General features: G+C 35.4%; 1 protein-coding gene and 1 long non-coding RNA gene across 2 annotated transcripts in view; one reads left to right on the top strand and one right to left on the bottom strand.

Moving 5' to 3' along the window:
- The window catches only part of GPC6 (glypican 6), a 1,286,685-nt gene that overhangs the window by 387,815 nt on the left and 880,985 nt on the right, over nucleotides 1-17,885 (bottom strand). The gene's annotated exons all lie outside the window — the stretch shown is intronic.
- Nucleotides 12,289-12,977, top strand: LOC144454838 (uncharacterized). The gene is made up of 2 exons (XR_013483390.1): nucleotides 12,289-12,509; nucleotides 12,685-12,977. It is a non-coding gene; the product is annotated as an uncharacterized LOC144454838 (long non-coding RNA).

Here is a 17,885-nt window from a genome sequence, read left to right as displayed (position 1 = left end):
GGCTAGAACTCCTATAGGAGTTCACAGGAGAGAGAGAGATTAATGAAGATTAGAATAGTTCAGGGAAGGCTTTGCAGAAGGGGTAGGACATTTGCTATATTTTAAACTCCACATATTTAAAGAATGGATCAAATAATTCTTATTATAATTAAAATTAAGACCATAGCTCATTCATCCTTGAATGAAAATCCAACATTTGTTACTTGCATTTATTATATAAAATGGCACTAAAGAGGTTTTCATGGGATTCCTAGTCATCAAGACTTGGAGAACTCTATGCAGTGAAATTACAGGCTGCAGCAAGATGGCCCTATGCTCTGTAGCTGAAAATGGCTGATACTCCCTCATGGTGTTGAGCACATTGCTTAGCACAGGAAGTCTTAGGGAAGTTGTCAGAGGCACAAAGAGGTTGAAGCTTATCTAGGATCAAGGAGCTAGCAATTGTCAGAAGTGAGATTTGAATCCAGGTGATGAAACTGAGGAAGACAGAGGCTAAATGGCTTGCCCAGGGTCACACAGTTAGTATTTACGGTCAGATTTTAACCTGTTATCAATCAAACAACAAGCATTTATAAAGTACCTACTATGTGTCAGACACTATGCTAGGCCCTAGACATACAGCACAGGAAGCAATCCTTACTCACAAGGAACTCACATTCAAGTGGAAGGAGACAAGGACAGTTATGTAAAATATGTATACATACATAGAAAAATACGTGTGTGTGATAATTATTTTTGATCAAACTATATACCCTGAAAATGATTCCTGAATCAGGAGGCATACCAAACTATAGGACACCTTAACTTTTGCTTAATTCTGTTTTGGAGATGCTGCTTAAAGTGAGAAATGATTGTAGTAAATGATTTTTTTTAAGAGTAGATAATGAATGTGTTTAAAGCATCAAGCTGTGCTAAGATTATAATGCATTATAAAGCTTGACACTTCAACCTTATTAGTCCACAATAAGCATGGCAGTTTTTAGCAATCCTATTTATCAAGGGTAGGCTGCTTATTAAGACCTTCTAATTATTAAAGCAGAGCAATCAATCTTTAGTAATATTCTGTTACTAGACCTTTTAGTCCTTGAAAACATTGTTCATGGACTTTGGGGAGATTTGAACCAAACCTAAAGAATCTGAATCCACAAATTTGTGGCATCAATTATCAGGGCTTGTTGAAACATAATAGAATCAATTTAATTTAATAAATACCAATTAAGGAACCATTAAGAGCACTATGCCGGGTACTGGGGGCTAGGTTCTAGACTTTTAGAATCAGAAGGGACTTAGATGATTCCAGATAGAATGGGCACACAAATAACTAGGACAGGAGGGTAAAACACAGGAACAAAGGAGAGGTCCTGATAGGTGTCCCATAGACATCTTAAACTAGCTAAAATTTCACTTTCTACAGAAGCCTTTCTGGATATCCCTTAATGCTAATGCCTTTACTCTATTAATTATCTCCAATTTATCATATATGCAAGAAAACTGCACTTTTGGGAAACACTGTATATAGTTGTTCACATGTTGCTTCCCACATTAGATTGTGAGCCACTTGAGAGCAGGAACTATTTTTTGTTTGTTTTGCCTTTCTCTGTATCCTCAGTACATAGCACAATGTCTGGTCCATAATAGATACTTAAATGCTTGTTGACTGATTGACTCTACTGTTGAAAACTGAATACATTATTTCATCCTTAAAGGCATTTTCCCCCAAATGTAATATGTGGCTATACTCCATTACTCTAATAGAGCAGTATCATGAGCAGTCAGTGATTTCTATGTAACTCTCCTCTTTGCCTGTCCAGTCATAGGGTGCAGAAGTCTGCACAGCACTGCAGATAGGTAACAGGCTGGGGGAAAGAGATACTAACTTAATGAAAAATGGTTTCAATATAGTGGAAACTGTATTGCCTGGTGAATTAGGAAATTTGATACCAGTGGTCTGCTACTAACTCATTGCGTAACCTTGCAACCACAGTGTAATAAAATGTGTCTGAATCTACATTTATTCTTCTATAAAATAAGCAGGTGGGGTTAGACCAGGGATTCTTAACTTGCTGTTTAACAAATATTCTGATAATTGATTTCTCTTGTAATCTGCTGTACTTTATTTCATGCATTGAAAAACATTAGTCTGAGAAGGAATCCACATTTTATCAGACTGCAAAAGGGGTCTGTCATATGACCAAAAGGTAAGAACCCCTGGCCACATGGTCAATAAAGTTCCTTCCCACTTTAAATTTCTGCAAATCTTTGATATTGATGTGCAGGATTTCAGATGCTAAAAAAAGTACAAGGCACTTATAGGCATACTCTTTGGATATTTAAATGAAGAGACTGTATAGTGGAGGTGAGGGAGGGAGAATCCCATTTAGGAGATGAAGGAGGAAGCACATGTTGACCAATTGGAATGGTATTCAATATACCCTCAAAGGAAAGGTATACCTAGAACTTCCGGCAGAATCCCTGTCCTTTGGCCCCAAGGCTTTGACCCATCATGCCATGTGACAGAAATAGGGTCACTTGGGTTATACCTTACCCTCCACGTCAAGAAAAGGCAATCAAGGGCTACAGACCCTGGGTCCCTGCCTTCCTAAAGTTAGTAGATGACATAGGATCACAAGATTATAAAGCTAGAATTGGAAGGAACCTCAGAGGCCATCTCATCTAACACCTTCATTTTAAAGATGAAGAAATGAAAATTAGAGGAAGGATGAGGGACTTAACCAAAGACGCACAGATACTAGCAATCTTAAGTGGGATTGGAACCCAGGGCCTCTGATCCCAGAGCCTTTGTCGGCTTTTCCTACTCTGAGTTTATCACTGTGTAAACTCTAAAGGGCTATACATTATTATTTTTCTGCTCCTTGCACATTGTAAGTGCTCAATAAATGTTTATTGCATTGAATTCACACAATTTTGTCTTCCTGGTCAGGGTGAGAAAATACCTTTCAGGATTTCTCTTTCTATCAGCTCTCTCTTCATCTCATTGATTTCCACCCATTTTGAAGTCTCACTTCCGTAATAGCTTCTCCTTTTATGCCATTGTATCACGGCTGAATAATATTCATTTCTTCACAGTAAATAATTTAAAATTCTATTGCACAAATCACAGAAAACCAACACAATCATTTTTTGCTACTTACTGCATGAACTACTATGCATAATATAATTCTAAATCCAACCTTGGTGAATATTTATAATTTGTGAAGGGGATGCATACTTAAAAATATACTTAAATTTTCTAAAAATGCTTCTGGCAAAGATCTTCTACGAGCAGCTGCCTCTTTATTTTGTTTACAAGTTCATCATATACATTGTTTTATATGTTGTCATTGGTGGGTGTTGTCCTCCAACTCTTCCAAATTCAAATAGAAATTTCTCTACCCACACAATATTCCAACCCACGATACACATGACTACATATACAATTGCCCCTCTTTTCATATTGATTTATTCTTAGATTTTCTATCAATTGAAGACTGTTATTTTTACAGCCTACCTTTCTTCCATGCTAGTATACAGTGGCAGACAGTACAGATGGACAGTGGGTTGTGCCCAGAATTGAAAAAGAATGATTAAAGACTTGATTGCTTTCAAAGAAATTGTAAAATTCTTTTACTGAGCCCAAGCATCCCATGAAAACAAGGGCTATCGTTTCAATACTAACATTTCATTAGTGTTTCTATATGACACTGAGACATGGAACATTACTACCTCTGATGGGTGACAGACAAATGGCAATGGAGAGGCACAAGCAGGCTGCAATGTTTAACCAATGAGAAATTCAGAAGAAGAGGATAAAAGATGGTTTTGCATGAGAAGATTAGGAATTGTTGGAGAATGTAGTTATATGGCATGAATGAGGGATGACAGGTGGGTAAGAGAATGCTCCGCTGGTACCATCATGATGTTGGCAGAAAGCAAGGAAGGTCTCCAACACTGTGATGAATTGTAGCGAGGACATGGACAAAATGTTGTATGAAATAGGCTGGTATGGATGGTTTACTATCTGCATCAGTGGAGTGAACTCTAGAAACAATCCGATCATCGATCCATTTCAGTATTTGAGAACCTTTCTTTCAAGTTGGCTTTGGTGGAGCAGGGAATGGTAGGAGACAAAGGTTTAAGATAAACAAAAAAGAAGGTTGGGTGGACCAACTTTTTACTCATTTAATAATAGTTGGCAAGTATAAGGCACACAAGTATTACAAAGTGCTTTATACATATTATTTCATATGATATTTAAAACAATGATGTAAAATATAAAATATCTACATTTTACAAATAAAGAAACCGAAGTTTACAAAGATGAAATTACAAGTCTATTGTCACACTACTACTAAGTGTCAAAAGTGAGGTAAGAACTCAGGTCTCTTGTGAGTCCAGGCCTAAGATCCTTTTCTCTCCACCACTCTATGTATCAACAAAAAATACTGAATATAAAGGAAAAAAAAGAGTGTCAGAAGTAAATTTCTTTGAGATCTTACTATTCCACAATATAGGGTATTCAACTAATGTGGTTTGGTTTGTAGACTGAGATCCTTCTCTCTTCTATTCTTAGTATAATTATTATGATGATTCACATTTAAATACTTGGATTTTATTTAACACTTTATTTAACTATTGCTCATTCACAGAATCCAACTGTTCTTGGTTCTATGTTTCTTTTATTAACAAGATATTTTTTACATAACTTTTTTTTTAAAACAGCAGTTCTAAAATACTTTGTTGAATATCTACTTACTACTACTGCATCTGAAATACAATATTTTAGTGTTTAATTATATTCAAAGAAGAAAGCAGTGAAAAAGGCCAGAAAGTGTGGGCGGATGATATTGTATTTTTCCAATCCAACAATGATGTAATCATTTAATGGTATATAAAAGCTATATGCATTCTACCATTGCTAGCATCCCAATTCTCACAGAATAGCCACTGAATGCCCTTTGAATGTCTGCCTTCATTTTAATGATACTTTTGGAAAACATTTGTACAAAGACTACAACTCAAACACTACAAAATATCACGTTCATTAAATGTTACCACCATATTTTTTTTAACCAACTCTTGCATCCTGATCAATTCTATTTATTTTCAGAATTTGGAAATAATTTTTGGTGTTAGCTATCTTCTAGTAGAAGTTATCTGCTTCATTTTCCTCCCAATCTTTTAAAAAAAACTATTTTTTTAGTTAACAAGTATATATCTACCAGATGGGCAAATGGAAGAATCACACAAATGTATCCTTTTAACATCTATTTAATTTCTTTACATTAAAAAAAACCCAAAACATACCACACCATCTTATGTTTTAAGGAACTCAAACCAAATTATACAAATGTTAGTAAACATTTACATTTGGTATGTGTGTTTAACAAGCAATTTCCTAGCTCCCAAAATATTTATTTTCAATATCCTGCTTGCTTTTATGGTCAATCTACCCTATTTGAAATCTGTTCAATTTCTACAACCAGTAAATCACTTTCCCATAATTGCTGTAATTACAGTGCTCTTCATATGCTCCTACTTCTTTCTCAGAATTCCACTACAGGAAAACATTTGTGACAAAGTCCAGATACATCATGGTGGTTTAGTAAATAATGCAAATATGCTTTTTTCTAGTTTAAAACAAAATATACTCACACTTGCAAGCAATATTTTGAGAAAGGAATATTCAAAGTTTCAGTCAAACTGACCTACCTGATGTTTCCTGTACATGCCTTTGTGCATGCCATTTGCCATGTCTGAAATACAACCGTTTCTCATTTCTCCCTCCTTGAACCTCTAATTTCCTTCAAGACTCAAGTCCAGTATCACCTCCTGTAGGAAGAACCTATCCTGTCTGTCTGTCTCTGTGTTTGCCTCTCTTGTTTCTCTCTGTGATTCTCTTCTCTCTCTGTGTGTCTCTTGAATTCTCCTAATAGAATGTAAGCTCCATGAAGGCAGGGATTTTGTTTGTTTCCACAGTGTCTGGCACTGTGTCTGACACCTGGTATATGCTTAATAAATGTTTGTTGAGTTGAATTGTAGAACAGTATGTATGTAACAATTATATTATAGTCAACTTATCAGGAAGTTACTGGAAATACATTTAATATAACTGTCTGAGGAAAAAGGACATTTTGACTGTGATGGTAGAACTTAATCTATCCAATGAAACAAGATCAAAGGGGCAGTGAGGTGGTTCAGTGGAAAAAGCACTGGCCTTGGAGGCCCGAGGACCTGAGTTCAAATGCGGCCTTAGACACTTGACACTTACTAGCTCTGTGACCTTGGGCAAGTTACTTAAACCTGATTGCCTTGCCAAAAAGCAAACAAAACACACACAAACAAAACAAAAATTCAAGATCAAAATAAAAAAGAGAAATTCATATTGGTCTTTGTATAACGCTATTTGTATAATTCCACAGCTAGATTGTGAACTCATTGAGAGCTTCTTCACCTTTGAAGAAGTCAAAGCCTAACACATCATGGTCCCTTGAACACAACAGACATCTGGTGTTTGCTGAATTTATGCTGTTCATTATGCTCATGTAGCAAACTATTAGGACTCCATAATTCAGAATTCAGACACCTCAGAGAAGACTTGGATTAAAGTTGACCTATTTAAACTATGTATTTTAAAAAAGGTAGTCTAAACATAATTTCAGGAAAATGTTCTAATTATTCAAGAAAATAAACTGTTTTGAAACATTTTATAGGCATTCCTTTGGAGGGGGAAAAAAACTCGATGTGATCATTACAAATCATTCTTATCACATTCAGTAAAACAAGTTCCTTAAGAACCACAACTAGGCAATATTTTTCTGACCCAGTACAAGTCTCAGTGTATACCTGGAAATAATAGAACTCTATTTCTGTTAATACATTCATGAATTCAGACTGCTCCCATAATTACTACTGAGTAAGGTTTTACTTTAAATTCAACATATCTTGTTGTCTAAACACATAAAATACTGAAGCAGACCTATCTGTGAAGCTCCTCTGCATCTGCCTAATTAGGAGATATCAGCCTAAATAGACATTACATTTCATTTGGCTATCATTTAATAAGATGAGGTTGTTCACATTTTGAATCTCCAAGTTACTTTCCTCCCACAAAGTCTGAATGTAGTTTTCAATACACAACTTTTTTCACCTTGACTTCTTGTATAATTTAATGAGTTATTGACATGAAAGAATTGTTGCTCAGTGAACACAAGTTAAAATGCATGGGAATCAGTGGAAAGCAGAACAATATTAAACTGAATTTTTTCATTCTTGGACTTTCTGAAGAAATGCAATTTATTATTGAGCAATTTCACATGGAAATTCAAGGGATCCTATAATCAACCAATACTAACCAAATTCAACACAGACATGCCACTAAATTCTATTCATTATCAGTTTGATCACATTAAAAAAAATCAGTGAACACTTTCAAACTACTCTTTTGAAATGTTGTTCACAAAACTCTAGGGTTCTCTGTGAGTTGTGAACAAATCTAAATCCTCCTTGTCCACCGAATGACTGAATGCTATCTACAGACTAAACCTTTGAGCTGAGCTGCTTTTTGCAACTCCAAATTATTGTTTTCAGACTTGACCTTTCTTTTGTTTGTTGTATTGGTTTTCCAAAGAGGGGCAGGTGGTTTTAGGGTACTTCCTTTGCTCACAATTCAAATAATATTTCATGGCTCTCACCCATAATAGGATAACCAGAAGCCAGTTGACAAAAGCCACAATAGAATATGGGAAAAATAATTTATACTCTGGAGCATTCTTAAGTCAGGAGCTGGTAATATGGGATTTGAAAAGTCTCTCTGTTCCTCCAGAGGTCTATGTGTAAAAGTTGCATCACATATATTTGTCCTTCTCCTTACAGGGCTTAAAGTCAGAGACCATTAACTTAGAGAAACCATTATATTACATTGCTCCTTACCTAAGTGGTTTTCATTGCTGACAAATACACCATGGAGTACATTCTTCCATTTAATTAACATTTGCAGAAATGGAATGATATTGCCTTGTGACACATAGCATTGTGTGTGAAGAAAAACTACAGCTGTGGAGGATGTTATTTGTAACATTTGTAAATGTCATTAATCAATCAGAACTATAGCTTTTTCATAGCAGCATAGATGAAGAGCTAAAAGGGAACTGATAGGTCTTCTAGTCCAACCCTCCTTATGTTATAGATGATGAAAATAAGGTCTAGAAAAATGAATGACTTCCTCAAGGTCACACAAGGAACAAGCAGAATCTGAACTAAGGTCTCCAACTCTAGATTTAGCATTTTTCCTTGAAGGGTTGTTGTGAGGTATGAGATAATATTTGTAAAGTGCTTAGCACAGTGCCTGGCAAGTAGCAGATGCTAAAAAAATGTTTATTCCCTTCCCTTTATTCTTCCAAGTGTACCACATTGCCTTTCCAGTATAACCAGATACTTGGGACCTGGCACATATGCATTTGTGATCATAAGAGTCAATAGAATAGCCTTAATCCAGTCATGAAAAATCAGTATTATTTTGTGTGTTTCATCATGGGTCTCCTTAATTGTGAATCAAAATATTTTGGAGAATTATTAGAATTTCTCTCCTCTGAACCTGGCTGTAAAATTACCATTCTATTTGCATTCCCTGCACTTTATTAAAGAGATTTGGTAAGTAGAGATTCATTGAAAGAAGTGCACACAGGAGCAGGGAGAATCAGATTGAGGATTATGATCTGGAAAGTTAGGATGAAGGTGATTAGATATGGAGAGGCCCTCACTGACTATACCTTAACTGGATTGAGGACTCCTTGGGTAAGAGGTATTTCTGAGCACGTTTCCTAGCTTAGATTAGTGAACTTGACCTCAAGATCCTACGCCCAAGCAAGTGCTAATCAGAGTGAAGATGAGTCTCACAGAGCTCCCCTAAGATCTAGCTCCAAATGCATGTGAAACCTCCTTTTAGAAATTGCTGTCTTCTCAAACTCATCATGTCTTTATACAAAACACTTCTTTCCTAGTTTCCTAGTTTAACGCTGCCAAAATTATCCAGGCTTGTAATGACCAAAATCATCCCTTTTCTTCACCTCATATTCAATTATTCACAAATTCCTGAAAATTCTCCTTCATTCCTTTATTTCAACTGCCACTGTCTCCTGTTTTGATTTTTACATGGAAGAGAACTATGGATGGGTAGGCACAGTTTCTCTAGGTTATATTCTCCAGGAAGCCTTTGGGTAATAGGTCTTCCTCATCAAGAAAGGGTCCTAGAGAGAAACACATGTAGAAGTCTAGGGATATCTGTCTGAGCACAGGTTTTGAAAAGACCTGGGGAGAAGTAAGGAGATGATGATGGCTTCCAGGTCTGTGCCAACTCTGTTAAGGACTAGCATGAGTGACAGAAGCAGTTAAGTCAGGGAGATATATTAGGTTCTCTTTTCAGGAAGCTTTCCCCACAGCTGTATCCAGCCCAGGACAAAACAGTGTGTCCCAGGCACAAGTAGTAGCAAGAGGTTTTTGCTCTCAGTGGGATTCCCATTCAGAGAAGTAACACTGCTGGCTTGAATGTTTTGGGGATCTGGCGATAAGATTCACGGACAGTAAGTTGTTACTCCCTGTTTGGGGGATGGAAGGGCTAATTTGGGAGCTGTTGAAATTTGATGTACTGGTCTTTCTGCTCTAATCCATTCTGTACTCTACTATCAGATAACTACTTTCATGTTGACATTTCACAAAATCATTACAGCTCAGAGCTGGAAAGGACCACACTATTTCAGTCTAATCTGTTCCTGAGGAAGAATCTTGTCTGTAAACCTGCTGTATCAAAGAACTTTAGAGGAAGTCAGCAGCCATCAAGTACAACTGATACCTAAAAAGAATCTCCACTGTAACATACTCCATAAGTGACAATTCAGGGGCTAAGTGACTTGCCCATGGTCATATAATGAGTAAACTTCAGAAATAGTATTGGAACCCATGGTCTCTACTGATTCCACATCCAATGTGCTTTCCACTATTGTGGAAAGTTCAGTCATTTTTCAGTCATGTCTGACTGACCCCAAAAGAGTTTTCTTGGCAGAGACACTGGAGTGGTTTGCCATTTTCTTCTCCAGTTTATTTTACAGATGAGGAAACTGAGGCAATAATGGTTAAGTGACTTGCCCAGAGTCACATAGCTAGTAAGTGTCTAAGGCCAGGTTAGAATACAGGAAGATGAGTCTTCCTGACTCCAGGCCCAGAAGTATATCTGCTGTGCCACCTAGCTCACCCAATTTCCACTATACTGTGCTGTATCTTGTTCTAGCAGCTTTCAAGCAATTAGAACAGAACAGTGAGCTTAGAGTTAGGGAGGCCCAACTTCAAATCCAGCCTCAGACATTGCTAGCAGTATGACCCTTGATAAGTCACTTAATCTCTGTCTGTTTCAGTTTCCTCAATTGTAAAATGAGGTAAGGATCAAATTAAATAATATTTATAAAGCACTTAGCACAGCATCCAGAACATAGCAAGTGCTTAATAAATGTAGGTAGGCTTTCACTTGAGACTCAAAGTTTATCTTTTATTAATTAATTTAATGTGACACCTTTAAGTGACAGGTAATGCTCAGAACTTACCAAATCATAAATTGATGAGAATATCAGAAGACCTACTTTGCTTCATTCACTTACCTTTTCTCATCCTCACTCTAAATAAACAATGAAGGAGTTTCCCAGAAAAGCCACACATTCAATTATTTTAATTAAAATTTAGGGAAAGATCTTTTGCATAGCATACTTAGCTTGGAAAGGGAAGACTCCTCTTTAGTTTATCTTCTGTAGCATCACATATGTTCATCACATATGATAAAAATTAATTTATCTTCTGTAGCATCACATATGATAAACCAAAAATCCATTAATAAGAAGACACAAAAGTTCTTAAAATTTTACATAATTCCAAAGTGCTTTTTTTCAAGTATGACAAATGAAACCACAATATTGGTCATTAGCATCACAGTGGTGTCTTTACCCCTCCCTCCTCCATGAAAGATGTTTGTGATTAAAAAAATATTCTCAAGATTAAGGGAAAATAGCTCTAAAATGCCTCCTATCTTAATTGTTATAGAAACAAACTAGGGAAGAAATGCCTGAGGAAAATAAAAACTAATTTCAAGAATGACTTTAATGCTAAGCCATCATCAGCGATTCCACACATCAAATGATCATGAATTAACAAAGTTTTTAAGTGCATTGTAAGAGATATATATATATATATATATATATATATATATATATATATATATATATTAATGTAAATGACATATTTGCCAAAGGAAGTTGAAGTACCATCTTCTAATAGTGCTTTCTATAAATCAGACACTGTAGTAATGTATTACAAGATTTGCAAGGATTTATCATTATGGGGTGTGTGAATACGTGGTAAAATAAAGATTTTTGTGTTAGCAGTAATCAGCATTTTCCAAATGATCTCAATGCCTGAGGAGGTAAACTCACTCTTGTTCTATTAAACTAGTCTGCTACATGAAGGGTTTTTTGATTATGACAGCCCTGGGACCTGTTATAAGTTTCCTATTTGTGAATAGTTGGGAGGTTTAATGTTTTCTTTAACAATGCACTTGCTTAACTCTATGTGTATTTCTCAACTCTCTGCAGTGCGACATTTTCTTCTGCCCCAGACTTCCATTTTCTTTGGAATGGGAGTTGTCAAAAATGCCACTAGGCTTCTGATTTTCCAAGTTCTTGTACTTTCCTCTTGGAGTTAACAGGCATCTGCATATGTTGTCAGGGTCTAAAAAAATCCATTGACTTCAAATTTTAAAGAATCACCAAATATTTTCTGAAGAGATGTAAAAAGTCAGTATCGTGGTGTTATGACATGAACTTGTGAAAATATGAATTATTATATATAATTAGAATGACAAAGTTCCTCACTAAAAAGATACTTTAATAACAATGAAATATAATTATCAAATTAAACTATATTCATCTGCAGGAAATAATGAAACTGAATTTTTAAGTGTGTCAAGATGAAAAATTCTTAAATATAGAGTTAAATAGAATTAATTGGAAATATTTTTGGGATGAATTGAATTACTTTATTTTCAGTTTTCATTGAAACAGGAAGGGCTATTCAATCCGAAAGAGGAAGTTCACAGACATTGTTCCTAAATTCCAACTTCCCGTATAGTGGAGGGGGACATTTCTATTTTATAATCCCAGAATCTAGCCTTCTAGCCAAGAAAGGGAGATTTCCTGGGTTGGGCCACTCCTTAAGATTTCCTCTTATGTAATTCCAAGTGCATAAGTTCTAGAATACAGATTTTTGCCAGGAAAAGGAGATTTTCTGAGCAGTGACAGCCTTAGAGACTAACACTACACCAGCTCAACATTTGTTTAAGAGTTTCTGGAATCTAATCTATCCAGAAATGTGGCGGTGAGTAGGGAGAGCGGTTTCTTGAGCAGGATGTACCTGAACAGTGATGTGCTTGGAAAAAGAACGGAATCCTTGTGACCTGCTGATGCTACTTAAGGGTAAAATGATGAGTTGGGATGGGGTTGGGGTGGGGAGGAAAGAGATCAGGCTTTTGCCATTGTTCTTTATTAAAGTTAAGTGTCAAGCCCAATGGGAAGGAGCTCAAAAACTGTGTATGTTCAATTGGAAGGGAGTGGCCCATGCAACCAACTCAAAGCATGCTTGCTTTTTCAGGAGTCCAAGGCCCGGGGTACCACAAGGAGTCTGGGAGGGACTAGGCAGAACTCAATGGAAAAGCCAGAGATTCATCAGAATATTGGAGTATCACCTTGATGGCATCCTCCGAGTTTAGTCCCTTTCCCTTGGGGAACTATTTTGTGTCCTTTATGTGCTCTGTGTGTAAGTAAACAGGCATACAGTCTGTTTGAAGTCTTCTGAGTTTTTTGCATTTTCTATGGCATAAAATAAAGGCTGTCCTCTACCTACCACCCCCCAAATCAATACAAATAAATTGGGCAGGCTGCGGAGGTCTGTTGGAGTTGTTTTGTGAATTTCACAACATGAAAGATAAATTTTGTCTTTTTGTTAGTGTTACACTAACAGATGGAAGCTGCATATGCCTTTTTTTGAGGCTATCGTTTTGGTGTCAAATTATTTGGGGGCATTTACCACTCCAACAAATTCACATTTTCATGCTGTGTTTTTAGTTTGCAGAAAACAGAAAAATGTAATTGTCAACATTTTAACTTTTACGTTAGCCAAAGCAAAAAGTAAGTTGAAGCTGGAAAATAAATGATCCCTTTGCATCATTCATGTTAATCATATAAATTTAGGAAATGTATAACTATTATACAAGATGAGTATGTGCTAGCAATGTACTATAATATTAGCCCTAGAATTACTATTACTGGGGTCACCTTGGAGCCCATCACAAAAGGGTTTAGTTATTGCACCACTAAAATGATCTTATCACAAGGCATTCTCACTTGTAATAAGATTCCTTTTCTTAGATATTCTATTATACATACAGGTGGCAAACAAAAACGGAAGGTAGGTAACACCATGGTTGGCTATTAAAGGTATTTGTTGGTTACATGTGGAGCTCCTATGCTGTTCTCTGATAAGAAAACTTGGGAATAAAAAAATTTCTCCTTATTTCCATTCTCCATTATTTTCAGAGATGTCAGATAGTTTTCACAACAATGTTATGTTGTCTAGGTTTATCTGCTTTTTATCTCCCTTCTCAAGTGCTCCCCCTAGTTATATTGGCAAGGATAAAAAGCATATGGCAAGCAGTCAACCTTCATTCAACAAATAATTTTCACAATAGCACACTGTCCTTCATCCTGTTTCTATGATCGTCTTCTAGTTTTCTTTCTTATTACCAAGAATAGTTTGCCAGATTATTATGAATAGTTTTCATCTCTTTGCCTTTTAAAGAAACTTATTGGGAAGGAGAAAAGAATAAGAATTATAATATACATGTGTGTAAACACACCCATGTGTACACATGTACATGTACACATATACATGTACACACACATATACATATACATACATATATAATACACACACACATACACATATAGTACCTACTGTGTGCCAGGCACTGTGGTAAGTGCTTTACAAATAATCTCATTTGATTTTGATTACTGTTTTCCAAAACAAAACAAATTTAAGATTAAATTCTTAATTTCTTCTGGAATGACTTGCTATAGATGTAATACCTTATGGAAAGTCTTTTCCTTACCCCCTTCTGAAGAGGATATCCTCGTGTTCCCTGAAGCAACAGATATTAATGTTATTGCAGGAGTCTTAAATACTTCACTTATTTATAATGTAGTAAATGGAGAGAAGAAGGGAAGGAGAAGCCATTGTCAAGTTTTCAGATTCTAACAGGGAATGAGAATAGCATAAATCTCACTAGATTTTCATTCTTCTGCATCAGAAGAGTACCTACACCTTTCGCATATTAGGTCAGCATTTACTTCGAGTAAAGTAAGCACAAAGGGCAATTACATTTTTAAGGCAGCCAGTTTCCAAACAAATAATTTAAGGCAGCCTTTGAATTAAGAGACAATCAGATTTATCTTTATAAGAGAAAGCAGCCAATTGCATAGTACATCAGCATGTAGATGATACCTTGACTGAGTCTTCTGGGAGATGAAGCAAGAGACAAACATGCAAATGACCCACTAGAATATACTTGTCATGTTAGCGGTCACCATAAGGCCAGAGAGGCTGTATCTATAACTTTTTGTTTTCTTGGCTGGCTTTTCTTTCCAGCCTCACTCAGGGCCCAACCAGAAATCCCCTATGCTTTTTCAAAGTATACAGCAAGGATTGTATGTCTCTCTAGTTAGATGTTTATAGGTAATTAGGGAAATTTCTTTCTTAGGATCATATTGTCTTACCTAAGCCGAAAAGCCTCTCATTTCTTTCATGGCCCTTAACATGTCTTATATTAGTCATTCTCCTTTATGATCATGGAATTTTAGATCTCAGAGAAATTCTGGTCCAATATTTTCATTTTACAGATACAGACAACACAAAGCTGCCTCATGAAGAGGTATCATCATTAATATTTTAAGAGCTTAGAACAAGTTTGTATATATACATATACTAGTAAGTATTATTTGCTAGTTTTTGTAAGACAAACAATCCACAGTATGTTAATGTGCCACACCCAAATAAAAAACATGGATAGACCATATTTTACCTTATGAAGGCTGCATTCCAGATTTCCTATAATTCCTAGTTCATTTTCCACCACATACATGGTATTCTAAAAGTCTTAGTGAACTTTAAAGCTATTAAAGTCTAGAATCTTGGAGAATACCTTGCATACACACAAAAATACATTTGCTAGCAAAAGGGCTTTTTGGGGCTCCAATAAAATTATGCATAATAAAATGTCAACAGAATTCCCATTTTAAAAAAAGAAATGAATACAATAATGAAATAATGTTTGAAAAATAGGTCATCAGGCCTTTGTGTTGATAAATAGATTGATATATGTTTATTGAAAAAGTGAGTGACTGAATGAGTGATCAAGTTTGTTTTTTGTGTGTATTTCATCTATGACAATACTTGATGTAATTTAAGGCCTCTCTGAAATTTTTCACATCTGTACACACCCCAGAGAGTTATTTGTACATTTTTCCAATGGAAAGTTGGAGAACTTTACATTTGCTTGGATATTGCTATAAAATTTTAATCAATAATGTGATATAACATCTTAGAGTGATGTAAATGAATAAAGAATGTTAATGATTTATTTTAAAATTATTCTATTTTCTCCTCAAGAGACTTTATAGCTATTGTCTATTATTTAGAAACCATATACACAAAACACACTAACCGTAAACAATACTACTTAGATAATACAAAGGGGGAAATGCCATTTGACTCCCCCCCCCCCGCAATATTCCATAAAAACAGGTCCTACCTGTAAATGCAGTAAAATCATAAGAAATTTCTATTTTGAATTTTGGGCTAGTTACTACAGAACTTCTCGATGACATTGCCCTGGAAACACTGAAAATTGAATACTATCACTATCTATTTTTAAGGAAACACTGAATGTCTGTAGGTACAAAATTTAGATAACTTCCTCCCCTTCCCATGTCACAAGATCAAAATTACTAATGGGTGTAGTATTCTTGTCTATTTGTGATTTTTACAAAATGTATCTGTTTGATGTTTTTATATAATGTGATTAATAAGTTTCATTATCAAACTATCTGTTGATAACCTAAGGCTGTACAAAAATCATTACTGATGCCACTTCCTGTTCAAAAAGCCATCAGTAGTTCCCATTGCTTTCCAAACTGAGGCCAATTCCTTAGTCTGACATACAAGTCTTTCCATACTCTAACCATAATCTTCCTTTCCCTGCTTATCTTCTACAACTATCCTACATATACTGCAGCTAGCAGCTCAAACTCCCAATTACTTGAACATGTTTCATATTTTCTAACTTTTGTTCATGCTTTTTATCTTACCTCCACAAAAATTAAATGCTTGCCATGTGTAAGTCTATATATAATCCTAATGAAGAAATCCCCAATATCATTTCCTTTCAGAAATTATTATGGTACTTTAACCAGGATAGTAACATAATTGAGATATAAGGACAAAATTACCTAACAGTCCCTGCATTTGAAGAGCTTATTTTCCACTATATTATCATAACAATTGAGATGAGACTTTATTTCAGAGGAAAAAGAACCATATGAGTAATGATGAATTTTGGATGGGAATAATTCAGAACCATAGAACCAGAGTAAGTGCATTGTAATAGACTATATTCAATTGATCTTAAATTAAAATATGTTGTCACAAAAAAAGAAAATACTGCATTGCTACTTTTAGGTAAAAAAAATCATGAGTTCAGAATGAGCTCCAAATAGGTGGCACACTTGGTGATAAATCCATGTTTGGTGAAGATGCCAGTGTTTCTTCTATCTTTTTTGTCCTCTCATAATACCTTGTACATTTTAGTTTCTCAGAGAACTGGCTTGAAATAGTTCAAAATTATAATTATTTCATGCCTAATTATGTACTCATTTCCCTTTCTAATGTTGGTCCCCAAGCTCCCTTTTACACATTTTTGGTACAGTTGCAACAGTTAAAAAGGCATCGTTCTGTACTCTGCTAAGATACCATCATTTACAAAAGAAACTTGGTCTTTTGCTGCCCCAGCAGTTTTAGGTGAGATTAAAAGAATTTGTTACTAAACTACAGACAAAAAATAAATATTATGGAGCTTTCTGAATGAAGGACTTCATCTCCATAGGGGGAACTGCATGCTTTCCTTTATTTCAAATATGCAAAGAAATTTTCACTGATCCACATAGTCTCAGGATAATATATTTATAATGGGATGGTTTTCTTTTATACATCTGCTCTTTGGGAAAGAACTGTGTGTCAGCTTCCCAAAGTTATAGATTACTATTAGCATGTAAAGATCTGTTACCCTATCCAAATGTGTCTCTTGTGTTAGGGGCCATTGCTTTAAATGAGAAAGTTAGCATTCTTATTTTTATAATATTTCCCTCAGCTCCAGGGATGCCACCAAGGTTGTAATTTAGAGCCAATGCATTTAACAAGGAAAGAAATCCCCAAGCCACTGAAACCCTAATGACTTTCCTTAAAATGTTTTGAATATCAAACACTTCAGTCATCACAATTAATTTAGAGGTAACTTCTTTTTCAAAAGGTCAAGTCATAGAATTTGATGAGATATAAGGCCACATAGGAAAGAAAGTAATTCTGTTTATCATATTCCTGGAAATAAGAATTCCTAGGAGAGCTCGTGTTAGAGTAAGGAGAAATAACATAATATTGGAATTGGGATGAATTATGACCACAAAAAAGAAATTAATTTTTTTTTCATTTCCAGAGATGACTTATAAAAATTTACTTTGCTTATG

Source organism: Phascolarctos cinereus, unplaced genomic scaffold (assembly GCF_003287225.1).
Source record: "Phascolarctos cinereus isolate Bilbo 61053 unplaced genomic scaffold, phaCin_HiC Scaffold_7;HRSCAF=346, whole genome shotgun sequence".
In the NCBI taxonomy this organism is placed as follows: Eukaryota; Metazoa; Chordata; class Mammalia; order Diprotodontia; family Phascolarctidae; genus Phascolarctos; species Phascolarctos cinereus.
Note: the sequence above shows the minus strand (reverse complement) of the source record. Positions and strands in the feature narration are given on the sequence as shown.